The sequence below is a fragment of the Eleutherodactylus coqui genome, chromosome 13, assembly GCF_035609145.1.
Source record: "Eleutherodactylus coqui strain aEleCoq1 chromosome 13, aEleCoq1.hap1, whole genome shotgun sequence".
NCBI classification, from domain to species: domain Eukaryota; kingdom Metazoa; phylum Chordata; class Amphibia; order Anura; family Eleutherodactylidae; genus Eleutherodactylus; species Eleutherodactylus coqui.
In genome coordinates, this window is record NC_089849.1 from 88,068,361 (window position 1) to 88,080,261 (window position 11,901).

General features: G+C 50.1%; 1 non-coding gene across 1 annotated transcript; it reads left to right on the forward strand.

Moving 5' to 3' along the window:
• The first annotated feature begins 4,948 nt into the window (after positions 1 to 4,948).
• Positions 4,949 to 5,055, forward strand: LOC136588821 (U6 spliceosomal RNA). Its single transcript, XR_010787629.1, has one exon. It is a non-coding gene; the product is annotated as a U6 spliceosomal RNA (small nuclear RNA).
• The last annotated feature ends 6,846 nt before the right edge of the window (positions 5,056 to 11,901 follow it).

Here is an 11,901-nt window from a genome sequence, read left to right on the forward strand (position 1 = left end):
CTTGCCTGTGTGAAACCACCCTTATTGCGGAAAACTGATGCCTTGTACGAAGACTCCAGTACCCTGTTGTACCGCCTCTAGCTTAGATACAAGATGTGATACAGGCGGGCATGGAGGCTCTAGTATCCTGTTGTACCGCCTCTAGCTTGGATACAAGATGTGATACAGGCAGGCATAGAGGCTCTAGTACCCTGTTGTACCGCCTCTAGCTTGGATACAAGATGTGATACAGGCGGGCATAGAGGCTCTAGTACCCTGTTGTACCGCCTCTAGCTGGGATACAAGATGTGATACGGGTGGGCATGGAGGCTCTAGTACCCTGTTGTACCGCCTCTAGCTTGGATACAACATGTGATACGGGCGGGCATGGAGGCTCTAGTACACTGTTGTACTGCCTCTAGCTTGGATACAAGATGTGATACAGACAGGCATGGAGGCTCTAGTACCCTGTTGTACCACCTCTAGCTTGGATACAAGATGTGATACAGACAGGCATGGAGGCTCTAGTACCCTGTTGTACCGCCTCTAGCTTGAATACAAGATGTGATATAGGTGGGCATAGAGGCTCTAGTACCCTGTTGTACCGCCTCTAGCTTGGATACAAGATGTGATACAGGTGGGCATGGAGGCTCTAGTACCCTGTTGTACCGCCTCTAGCTTGGATACAAGATGTGATATAGATAGGCATGGAGGCTCTAATACCCTGTTGTACCACCTCTAGCTTGGATACAAGATGTGATACAGACAGGCATGGAGGCTCTAGTACCCTGTTGTACCGCCTCTAGGTTGGATACAAGATGTGATACAGGCGGGCATGGAGGCTCTAGTACCCTGCTGTACCGCCTCTCGCTTGGATACAAGATGTGATACGGGCGGGCATGGAGGCTCTAGTACCCTGTTGTACTGCCTCTAGCTTGGATACAAGATGTGATACAGGCGGGCATGGAGGCTCTAGTACCCTGTTGTACCGCCTCTAGCTTGGATACAAGATGTGATACGGGCGGGCATGGAGGCTCTAGTACCCTGTTGTACCGCCTCTAGCTTGGATACAAGATGTGATACAGGCGGGCATGGAGGCTCTAGTACTCTGTTGTACCGCCTCTAGCTTGGATACAAGATGTGATACAGGTGAGCATGGATGCTCTAGTATCCTGTTGTACTGCCTCTAGCTTGGATACAAGATGTGATACGGGCGGGCATGGAGGCTCTAGTACCCTGTTGTACTGCCTCTAGCTTGGATACAAGATTTGATACAGACAGGCATGGAGGCTGTAGTACCCTGTTGTACCAACTCTAGCTTGGATACAAGATGTGATACAGGCAGGCATGGAGGCTCTAGTACCCTGTTGTACCACCTCTAGCTTGGATGCAAGATGTGATACAGGCAGGCATGGAGGCTCTAGTACCCTGTTGTACCACCTCTAGCTTGGATACAAGATGTGATACAGGTGGGCATGGAGGCTCTAGTACCCTGTTGCACTGCCTCTAGCTTGGATACAAGATGTGATACAGACAGGCATGGAGGCTCTAGTACCCTGTTGTACCACCTCTAGCTTGGATACAAGATGTGATACAGGCAGGCATGGAGGCTCTAGTACCCTGTTGTACCGCCTGTAGCTTGGATACAAGATGTGATTTGGGTGGGCATGGAGGCTCTAGTACCCTGTTGCACTGCCTCTAGCTTGGATACCAGATGTGATACGGGTGGGCATGGAGGCTCTAGTACCCTGTTGCACTGCCTCTAGTTTGGATGCAAGATGTGATACAGGCGGGCATGGAGGCTCTAGTACCCTGTTGTACCGCCTCTAGCTTGGATACAAGATGTGATACGGGCGGGCATGGAGGCTCTAGTACCCTGTTGTACCTTCTCTAGCTTGGATACAAGATGTGATACGGGCGGGCATGGAGGCTCTAGTACCCTGTTGTACTGCCTCTAGCTTGGATACAAGATGTGATACGGGCGGGCATGGAGGCTCTAATACCCTGTTGTACCGTCTCTAGCTTGGATACAAGATGTGATACGGGCGGGCATGGAGGCTCTAGTACCCTGTTGTACCGCCTCTAGCTTGGATACAAGATGTGATACAGACGGGCATGGAGGCTCTAGTACCCTGTTGTACCGCCTCTAGCTTGGATACAAGATGTGATACAGGCGGGCATGGAGGCTCTAGTACCCTGTTGTACCACCTGTAGCTTGGATACAAGATGTGATAGAGGCGGGCATGGAGGCTCTAGTACCCTGTTGTACCGCCTCTAGCTTGGATACAAGATGTGATACGGGCGGGCATGAAGGCTCTAGTACCCTGTTGTACCGCCTCTAGCTTGGATACAAGATGTGATACGGGCGGGCATGAAGGCTCTAGTACCCTGTTGTACCGCCTCTAGCTTGGATACAAGATGTGATACGGGCGGGCATGAAGGCTCTAGTACCCTGTTGTACCGCCTCTAGCTTGGATACAAGATGTGATACAGGTGGGCATGGAGGCTCTAGTACCCTGTTGTACCGCCTCTAGCTTGGATACAAGATGTGATATAGATAGGCATAGAGGCTCTAATACCCTGTTGTACCACCTCTAGCTTGGATACAAGATGTGATACAGACAGGCATGGAGGCTCTAGATGATACCCTGTGTGATAACAGCCTCTAGGTGGATACAGATGTGATACCGCCTCTAGGATGGATAAAGTGTGTAAGAGAGGGCCTGGGGTAGCTTGGATACAAGATGTGATACGGGCGGGCATGGAGGCTCTAGTACCCTGTTGTACCGCCTCTAGCTTGGATACAAGATGTGATATAGATAGGCATGGAGGCTCTAATACCCTGTTGTACCACCTCTAGCTTGGATACAAGATGTGATACAGACAGGCATGGAGGCTCTAGTACCCTGTTGTACCGCCTCTAGGTTGGATACAAGATGTGATACAGGCGGGCATGGAGGCTCTAGTACCCTGCTGTACCGCCTCTCGCTTGGATACAAGATGTGATACGGGCGGGCATGGAGGCTCTAGTACCCTGTTGCACTGCCTCTAGCTTGGATACCAGATGTGATACGGGTGGGCATGGAGGCTCTAGTACCCTGTTGTACCACCTCTAGCTTGGATACAAGATGTGATACAGGTGGGCATGGAGGCTCTAGTACCCTGTTGCACTGCCTCTAGCTTGGATACAAGATGTGATACAGACAGGCATGGAGGCTCTAGTACCCTGTTGTACCACCTCTAGCTTGGATACAAGATGTGATACAGGCAGGCATGGAGGCTCTAGTACCCTGTTGTACCGCCTGTAGCTTGGATACAAGATGTGATTTGGGTGGGCATGGAGGCTCTAGTACCCTGTTGCACTGCCTCTAGCTTGGATACCAGATGTGATACGGGTGGGCATGGAGGCTCTAGTACCCTGTTGCACTGCCTCTAGTTTGGATGCAAGATGTGATACAGGCGGGCATGGAGGCTCTAGTACCCTGTTGTACCGCCTCTAGCTTGGATACAAGATGTGATACGGGCGGGCATGGAGGCTCTAGTACCCTGTTGTACCGTCTCTAGCTTGGATACAAGATGTGATACGGGCTGGCATGGAGGCTCTAGTACCCTGTTGTACTGCCTCTAGCTTGGATACAAGATGTGATACGGGCGGGCATGGAGGCTCTAATACCCTGTTGTACCGTCTCTAGCTTGGATACAAGATGTGATACGGGCGGGCATGGAGGCTCTAGTACCCTGTTGTACCGCCTCTAGCTTGGATACAAGATGTGATACAGACAGGCATGGAGGCTCTAGTACCCTGTTGTAACACCTCTAGCTTGGATACAAGATGTGATACAGGCAGGCATGGAGGCTCTAGTACCCTTTTGTACCACCTGTAGCTTGGATACAAGATGTGATACGGGTGGGCATGGAGGCTCTAGTACCCTGTTGCACTGCCTCTAGCTTGGATACCAGATGTGATACGGGTGGGCATGGAGGCTCTAGTTCCCTGTTGTACTGCCTCTAGCTTGGATACAAGATGTGATACAGACAGGCATGGAGGCTCTAGTACCCTGTTGTACCACCTGTAGCTTGGATACAAGATGTAATACAGGTGGGCATGGAGGCTCTAGTACCCTGTTGCACTGCCTCTAGCTTGGATACCAGATGTGATACGGGTGGGCATGGAGGCTCTAGTACCCTGTTGCACTGCCTCTAGTTTGTAGACCAGATGTGATACTGGCGGGCATGGCGGCATACAGGTTCTGTATGGTATCCTGTGGCATATTGCTCCACATTTGCTATGTAACTGAACCTTTAGATCATGCAAAGTTGTAGGTTGTAGAAGTTGGTCTCCCAGATGGTCCCATACATGTTATCTTGGTGATAAATTTGACCTGGCAGCCACGGAAGTGTGACAATGTTGTGGGACATTCCTGTGACCCCCTTGTGTGTGCGGCCGAGCACACTTGTCAGCTGATAGGTAAGGGCACGCATCGCTGTACTCCGGCCAGGGCAGACCGGTGGGCAGAAGGCGCTGCACTGCTGCACGCCCAGCCCTAATGCTATAGCGCCACATCCAGCAGCAGTAGGCGTGAGCCGGCAATCACGTCCTAATGTGACCGTCAGCCAGTGGTGCAGCAGTGAGCAGCTGCTCTCCTGATGGAAGCAGAACGCTGCAGTCATCCGCAGTACATTCCACACCAGCTGCGCCTTCTGTGGTACAAGGTCCGTATTCCGAGACCAGCATTCTTCCCAGCATGCACTGCGGCTTCTTCTCATTTGCATATAACATTGTCACAAAATGCTCTTCAGTTTGGCCAAAATACTCTATATTAATGGGTTTTATTATTACAGGCATGACATATTAGGTAAAATATCACAGCAGGATACATTATTTTTAATTTATAAAAGTAATCTCTCCACAATGTAAGAACTTCTCTCCCGCGGGACCATAAATACCGCCGGGGCTGTCTGCAGTATCGTGCTTGCTTCGGCAGCACATATACTAAAATTGGAACGATACAGAGAAGATTAGCATGGCCCCTGCGCAAGGATGACACGCAAATTCGTGAGGCGTTCCATATTTTTGCACCCATTCTTCAATTAGAATTTTAAAAAAAATTCTAACATAACATTTTTTTCTCCTTATAGGTTTTAACTTGGAGTAATAATAATAATTGTCTCACGGTGCCACCACTAAAAGGTGTATTTTTTGTGCCATGTGACTACAGGCATACAGCAAATGTACCCGAGGCGCCATAACCACGTACAGTGTAACCCCCCCCCCCAGAAGTTGTGGGATGACACTTTTGTCTGTGTGATTGTAACGTTGTTATAAGTGAGTGATTACAATATCGGAGTAAAAGGATCATTTAGGCGACTTTCACACGGGCGACCCCCTATTTTGTGTCTGCAATATTTGGTTGCCAGCAATGCTTTTTTTTTAGAATAATCTCCCATCGCAGTGCTGACGGCCACAATAAAATTGCGCGATAAAAAATGTACAATTTTTTATTGCGAAAATGAATAGGACTTTCCATTATCAAAATTGCATCGCAACACAATCTTGTTGCATTGCGAGGCGATAAAAAGGAGCGGCTCCATAGCGAAACCTGGGAGATAAAAAGAATCGCACATCGCAGAAAGATAGAGCAGCCGTTATTTTTTGTTCTCTCAACATCACATCAGTGAAAACATCACAGATGGGAAGGAAACCGTTGGTTTCATAATCTGCTTTTTTACTGACTATCGCATCAGGCGAAAATCGCACGATTTTCTTGCCTGTGTGAAACCACCCTTATTGCGGAAAACTGATGCCTTGTACGAAGACTCCAGTACCCTGTTGTACCGCCTCTAGCTTAGATACAAGATGTGATACAGGCGGGCATGGAGGCTCTAGTATCCTGTTGTACTGCCTCTAGCTTGGATACAAGATGTGATACAGGCGGGCATGGAGGCTCTAGTACCCTGTTGTACCGCCTCTAGCTTGGATACAAGATGTGATACGGGTGGGCATGGAGGCTCTAGTACCCTGTTGTACCGCCTCTAGCTTGGATACAACATGTGATACGGGCGGGCATGGAGGCTCTAGTACACTGTTGTACTGCCTCTAGCTTGGATACAAGATGTGATACAGACAGGCATGGAGGCTCTAGTACCCTGTTGTACCACCTCTAGCTTGCATACAAGATGTGATACAGACAGGCATGGAGGCTCTAGTACCCTGTTGTAACACCTCTAGCTTGGATACAAGATGTGATACAGGCAGGCATGGAGGCTCTAGTACCCTGTTGTACCGCCTCTAGCTTGAATACAAGATGTGATATAGGTGGGCATAGAGGCTCTAGTACCCTGTTGTACCGCCTCTAGCTTGGATACAAGATGTGATACAGGTGGGCATGGAGGCTCTAGTACCCTGTTGTACCGCCTCTAGCTTGGATACAAGATGTGATATAGATAGGCATGGAGGCTCTAATACCCTGTTGTACCACCTCTAGCTTGGATACAAGATGTGATACAGACAGGCATGGAGGCTCTAGTACCCTGTTGTACCGCCTCTAGGTTGGATACAAGATGTGATACAGGCGGGCATGGAGGCTCTAGTACCCTGCTGTACCGCCTCTCGCTTGGATACAAGATGTGATACGGGCGGGCATGGAGGCTCTAGTACCCTGTTGTACTGCCTCTAGCTTGGATACAAGATGTGATACAGGCGGGCATGGAGGCTCTAGTACCCTGTTGTACCGCCTCTAGCTTGGATACAAGATGTGATACCGGCGGGCATGGAGGCTCTAGTACCCTGTTGTACCGCCTCTAGCTTGGATACAAGATGTGATACAGGCGGGCATGGAGGCTCTAGTACTCTGTTGTACCGCCTCTAGCTTGGATACAAGATGTGATACAGGTGAGCATGGATGCTCTAGTATCCTGTTGTACTGCCTCTAGCTTGGATACAAGATGTGATACGGGCGGGCATGGAGGCTCTAGTACCCTGTTGTACTGCCTCTAGCTTGGATACAAGATTTGATACAGACAGGCATGGAGGCTCTAGTACCCTGTTGTACCAACTCTAGCTTGGATACAAGATGTGATACAGGCAGGCATGGAGGCTCTAGTACCCTGTTGTACCACCTCTAGCTTGGATACAAGATGTGATACAGGCAGGCATGGAGGCTCTAGTACCCTGTTGTACCACCTCTAGCTTGGATACAAGATGTGATACAGGTGGGCATGGAGGCTCTAGTACCCTGTTGCACTGCCTCTAGCTTGGATACAAGATGTGATACAGACAGGCATGGAGGCTCTAGTACCCTGTTGTACCACCTCTAGCTTGGATACAAGATGTGATACAGGTGGGCATGGAGGCTCTAGTACCCTGTTGCACTGCCTGTAGCTTGGATACAAGATGTGATACAGACAGGCATGGAGGCTCTAGTACCCTGTTGTACCACCTCTAGCTTGGATACAAGATGTGATACAGGCAGGCATGGAGGCTCTAGTACCCAGTTGTACCGCCTGTAGCTTGGATACAAGATGTGATTTGGGTGGGCATGGAGGCTCTAGTACCCTGTTGCACTGCCTCTAGCTTGGATACCAGATGTGATACGGGTGGGCATGGAGGCTCTAGTACCCTGTTGCACTGCCTCTAGTTTGGATGCAAGATGTGATACAGGCGGGCATGGAGGCTCTAGTACCCTGTTGTACCGCCTCTAGCTTGGATACAAGATGTGATACGGGCGGGCATGGAGGCTCTAGTACCCTGTTGTACCGTCTCTAGCTTGGATACAAGATGTGATACGGGCGGGCATGGAGGCTCTAGTACCCTGTTGTACTGCCTCTAGCTTGGATACAAGATGTGATACGGGCGGGCATGGAGGCTCTAATACCCTGTTGTACCGTCTCTAGCTTGGATACAAGATGTGATACGGGCGGGCATGGAGGCTCTAGTACCCTGTTGTACCGCCTCTAGCTTGGATACAAGATGTGATACAGACGGGCATGGAGGCTCTAGTACCCTGTTGTACCGCCTCTAGCTTGGATACAAGATGTGATACAGGCGGGCATGGAGGCTCTAGTACCCTGTTGTACCACCTGTAGCTTGGATACAAGATGTGATAGAGGCGGGCATGGAGGCTCTAGTACCCTGTTGTACCGCCTCTAGCTTGGATACAAGATGTGATACGGGCGGGCATGAAGGCTCTAGTACCCTGTTGTACCGCCTCTAGCTTGGATACAAGATGTGATACGGGCGGGCATGAAGGCTCTAGTACCCTGTTGTACCGCCTCTAGCTTGGATACAAGATGTGATACGGGCGGGCATGAAGGCTCTAGTACCCTGTTGTACCGCCTCTAGCTTGGATACAAGATGTGATACAGGTGGGCATGGAGGCTCTAGTACCCTGTTGTACCGCCTCTAGCTTGGATACAAGATGTGATATAGATAGGCATAGAGGCTCTAATACCCTGTTGTACCACCTCTAGCTTGGATACAAGATGTGATACAGACAGGCATGGAGGCTCTAGTACCCTGTTGTACCGCCTCTAGGTTGGATACCAGATGTGATACAGGCGGGCATGGAGGCTCTAGTACCCTGTTGTACCGCCTCTAGCTTGGATACAAGATGTGATACGGGCGGGCATGGAGGCTCTTGTACCCTATTGTACTGCCTCTAGCTTGGATACAAGATGTGATACAGGCTGGCATGGAGGCTCTAGTACCCTGTTGTACCGCCTCTAGCTTGGATACAAGATGTGATACGGGCGGGCATGGAGGCTCTAGTACCCTGTTGTACCGCCTCTAGCTTGGATACAAGATGTGATACAGGCGGGCATGGAGGCTCTAGTACTCTGTTGTACCGCCTCTAGCTTGGATACAAGATGTGATACAGGTGGGCATGGATGCTCTAGTATCCTGTTGTACTGCCTCTAGCTTGGATACAAGATGTGATACGGGCGGGCATGGAGGCTCTAGTACCCTGTTGTACTGCCTCTAGCTTGGATACAAGATTTGATACAGACAGGCATGGAGGCTCTAGTACCCTGTTGTACCAACTCTAGCTTGGATACAAGATGTGATACAGGCAGGCATGGAGGCTCTAGTACCCTGTTGTACCACCTCTAGCTTGGATACAAGATGTGATACAGGCAGGCTTGGAGGCTCTAGTACCCTGTTGTACCACCTCTAGCTTGGATACAAGATGTGATACAGGTGGGCATGGAGGCTCTAGAACCCTGTTGCACTGCCTCTAGCTTGGATACAAGATGTGATACAGACAGGCATGGAGGCTCTAGTACCCTGTTGTACCACCTCTAGCTTGGATACAAGATGTGATACAGGCAGGCATGGAGGCTCTAGTACCCTGTTGTACCGCCTGTAGCTTGGATACAAGATGTGATTTGGGTGGGCATGGAGGCTCTAGTACCCTGTTGCACTGCCTCTAGCTTGGATACCAGATGTGATACGGGTGGGCATGGAGGCTCTAGTACCCTGTTGTACCACCTCTAGCTTGGATACAAGATGTGATACAGGTGGGCATGGAGGCTCTAGTACCCTGTTGCACTGCCTCTAGCTTGGATACAAGATGTGATACAGACAGGCATGGAGGCTCTAGTACCCTGTTGTACCACCTCTAGCTTGGATACAAGATGTGATACAGGCAGGCATGGAGGCTCTAGTACCCTGTTGTACCGCCTGTAGCTTGGATACAAGATGTGATTTGGGTGGGCATGGAGGCTCTAGTACCCTGTTGCACTGCCTCTAGCTTGGATACCAGATGTGATACGGGTGGGCATGGAGGCTCTAGTACCCTGTTGCACTGCCTCTAGTTTGGATGCAAGATGTGATACAGGCGGGCATGGAGGCTCTAGTACCCTGTTGTACCGCCTCTAGCTTGGATACAAGATGTGATACGGGCGGGCATGGAGGCTCTAGTACCCTGTTGTACCGTCTCTAGCTTGGATACAAGATGTGATACGGGCGGGCATGGAGGCTCTAGTACCCTGTTGTACTGCCTCTAGCTTGGATACAAGATGTGATACGGGCGGGCATGGAGGCTCTAATACCCTGTTGTACCGTCTCTAGCTTGGATACAAGATGTGATACGGGCGGGCATGGAGGCTCTAGTACCCTGTTGTACCGCCTCTAGCTTGGATACAAGATGTGATACAGACAGGCATGGAGGCTCTAGTACCCTGTTGTAACACCTCTAGCTTGGATACAAGATGTGATACAGGCAGGCATGGAGGCTCTAGTACCCTTTTGTACCACCTGTAGCTTGGATACAAGATGTGATACGGGTGGGCATGGAGGCTCTAGTACCCTGTTGCACTGCCTCTAGCTTGGATACCAGATGTGATACGGGTGGGCATGGAGGCTCTAGTTCCCTGTTGTACTGCCTCTAGCTTGGATACAAGATGTGATACAGACAGGCATGGAGGCTCTAGTACCCTGTTGTACCACCTGTAGCTTGGATACAAGATGTAATACAGGTGGGCATGGAGGCTCTAGTACCCTGTTGTACCGCCTCTAGCTTGGATACAAGATGTGATACAGGCGGGCATGGAGGCTCTAGTACCCTGTTGTACCGCCTCTAGCTTGGATACAAGATGTGATACAGGTGGGCATGGATGCTCTAGTATCCTGTTGTACTGCCTCTAGCTTGGATACAAGATGTGATACAGACAGGCATGGAGGCTCTAGTACCCTGTTGTACCACCTCTAGCTTGGATACAAGATGTGATACAGACAGGCATGGAGGCTCTAGTACCCTGTTGTAACACCTCTAGCTTGGATACAAGATGTGATACAGGCAGGCATGGAGGCTCTAGTACCCTTTTGTACCACCTGTAGCTTGGATACAAGATGTGATACGGGTGGGCATGGAGGCTCTAGTACCCTGTTGCACTGCCTCTAGCTTGGATACCAGATGTGATACGGGTGGGCATGGAGGCTCTAGTTCCCTGTTGTACTGCCTCTAGCTTGGATACAAGATGTGATACAGACAGGCATGGAGGCTCTAGTACCCTGTTGTACCACCTGTAGCTTGGATACAAGATGTAATACAGGTGGGCATGGAGGCTCTAGTACCCTGTTGCACTGCCTCTAGCTTGGATACCAGATGTGATACGGGTGGGCATGGAGGCTCTAGTACCCTGTTGCACTGCCTCTAGTTTGTAGACCAGATGTGATACTGGCGGGCATGGCGGCATACAGGTTCTGTATGGTATCCTGTGGCATATTGCTCCACATTTGCTATGTAACTGAACCTTTAGATCATGCAAAGTTGTAGGTTGTAGAAGTTGGTCTCCCAGATGGTCCCATACATGTTATCTTGGTGATAAATTTGACCTGGCAGCCACGGAAGTGTGACAATGTTGTGGGACATTCCTGTGACCCCCTTGTGTGTGCGGCCGAGCACACTTGTCAGCTGATAGGTAAGGGCACGCATCGCTGTACTCCGGCCAGGGCAGACCGGTGGGCAGAAGGCGCTGCACTGCTGCACGCCCAGCCCTAATGCTATAGCGCCACATCCAGCAGCAGTAGGCGTGAGCCGGCAATCACGTCCTAATGTGACCGTCAGCCAGTGGTGCAGCAGTGAGCAGCTGCTCTCCTGATGGAAGCAGAACGCTGCAGTCATCCGCAGTACATTCCACACCAGCTGCGCCTTCTGTGGTACAAGGTCCGTATTCCGAGACCAGCATTCTTCCCAGCATGCACTGCGGCTTCTTCTCATTTGCATATAACATTGTCACAAAATGCTCTTCAGTTTGGCCAAAATACTCTATATTAATGGGTTTTATTATTACAGGCATGACATATTAGGTAAAATATCACAGCAGGATACATTATTTTTAATTTATAAAAGTAATCTCTCCACAATGTAAGAACTTCTCTCCCGCGGGACCATAAATACCGCCGGGGCTGTCTGCAGTATC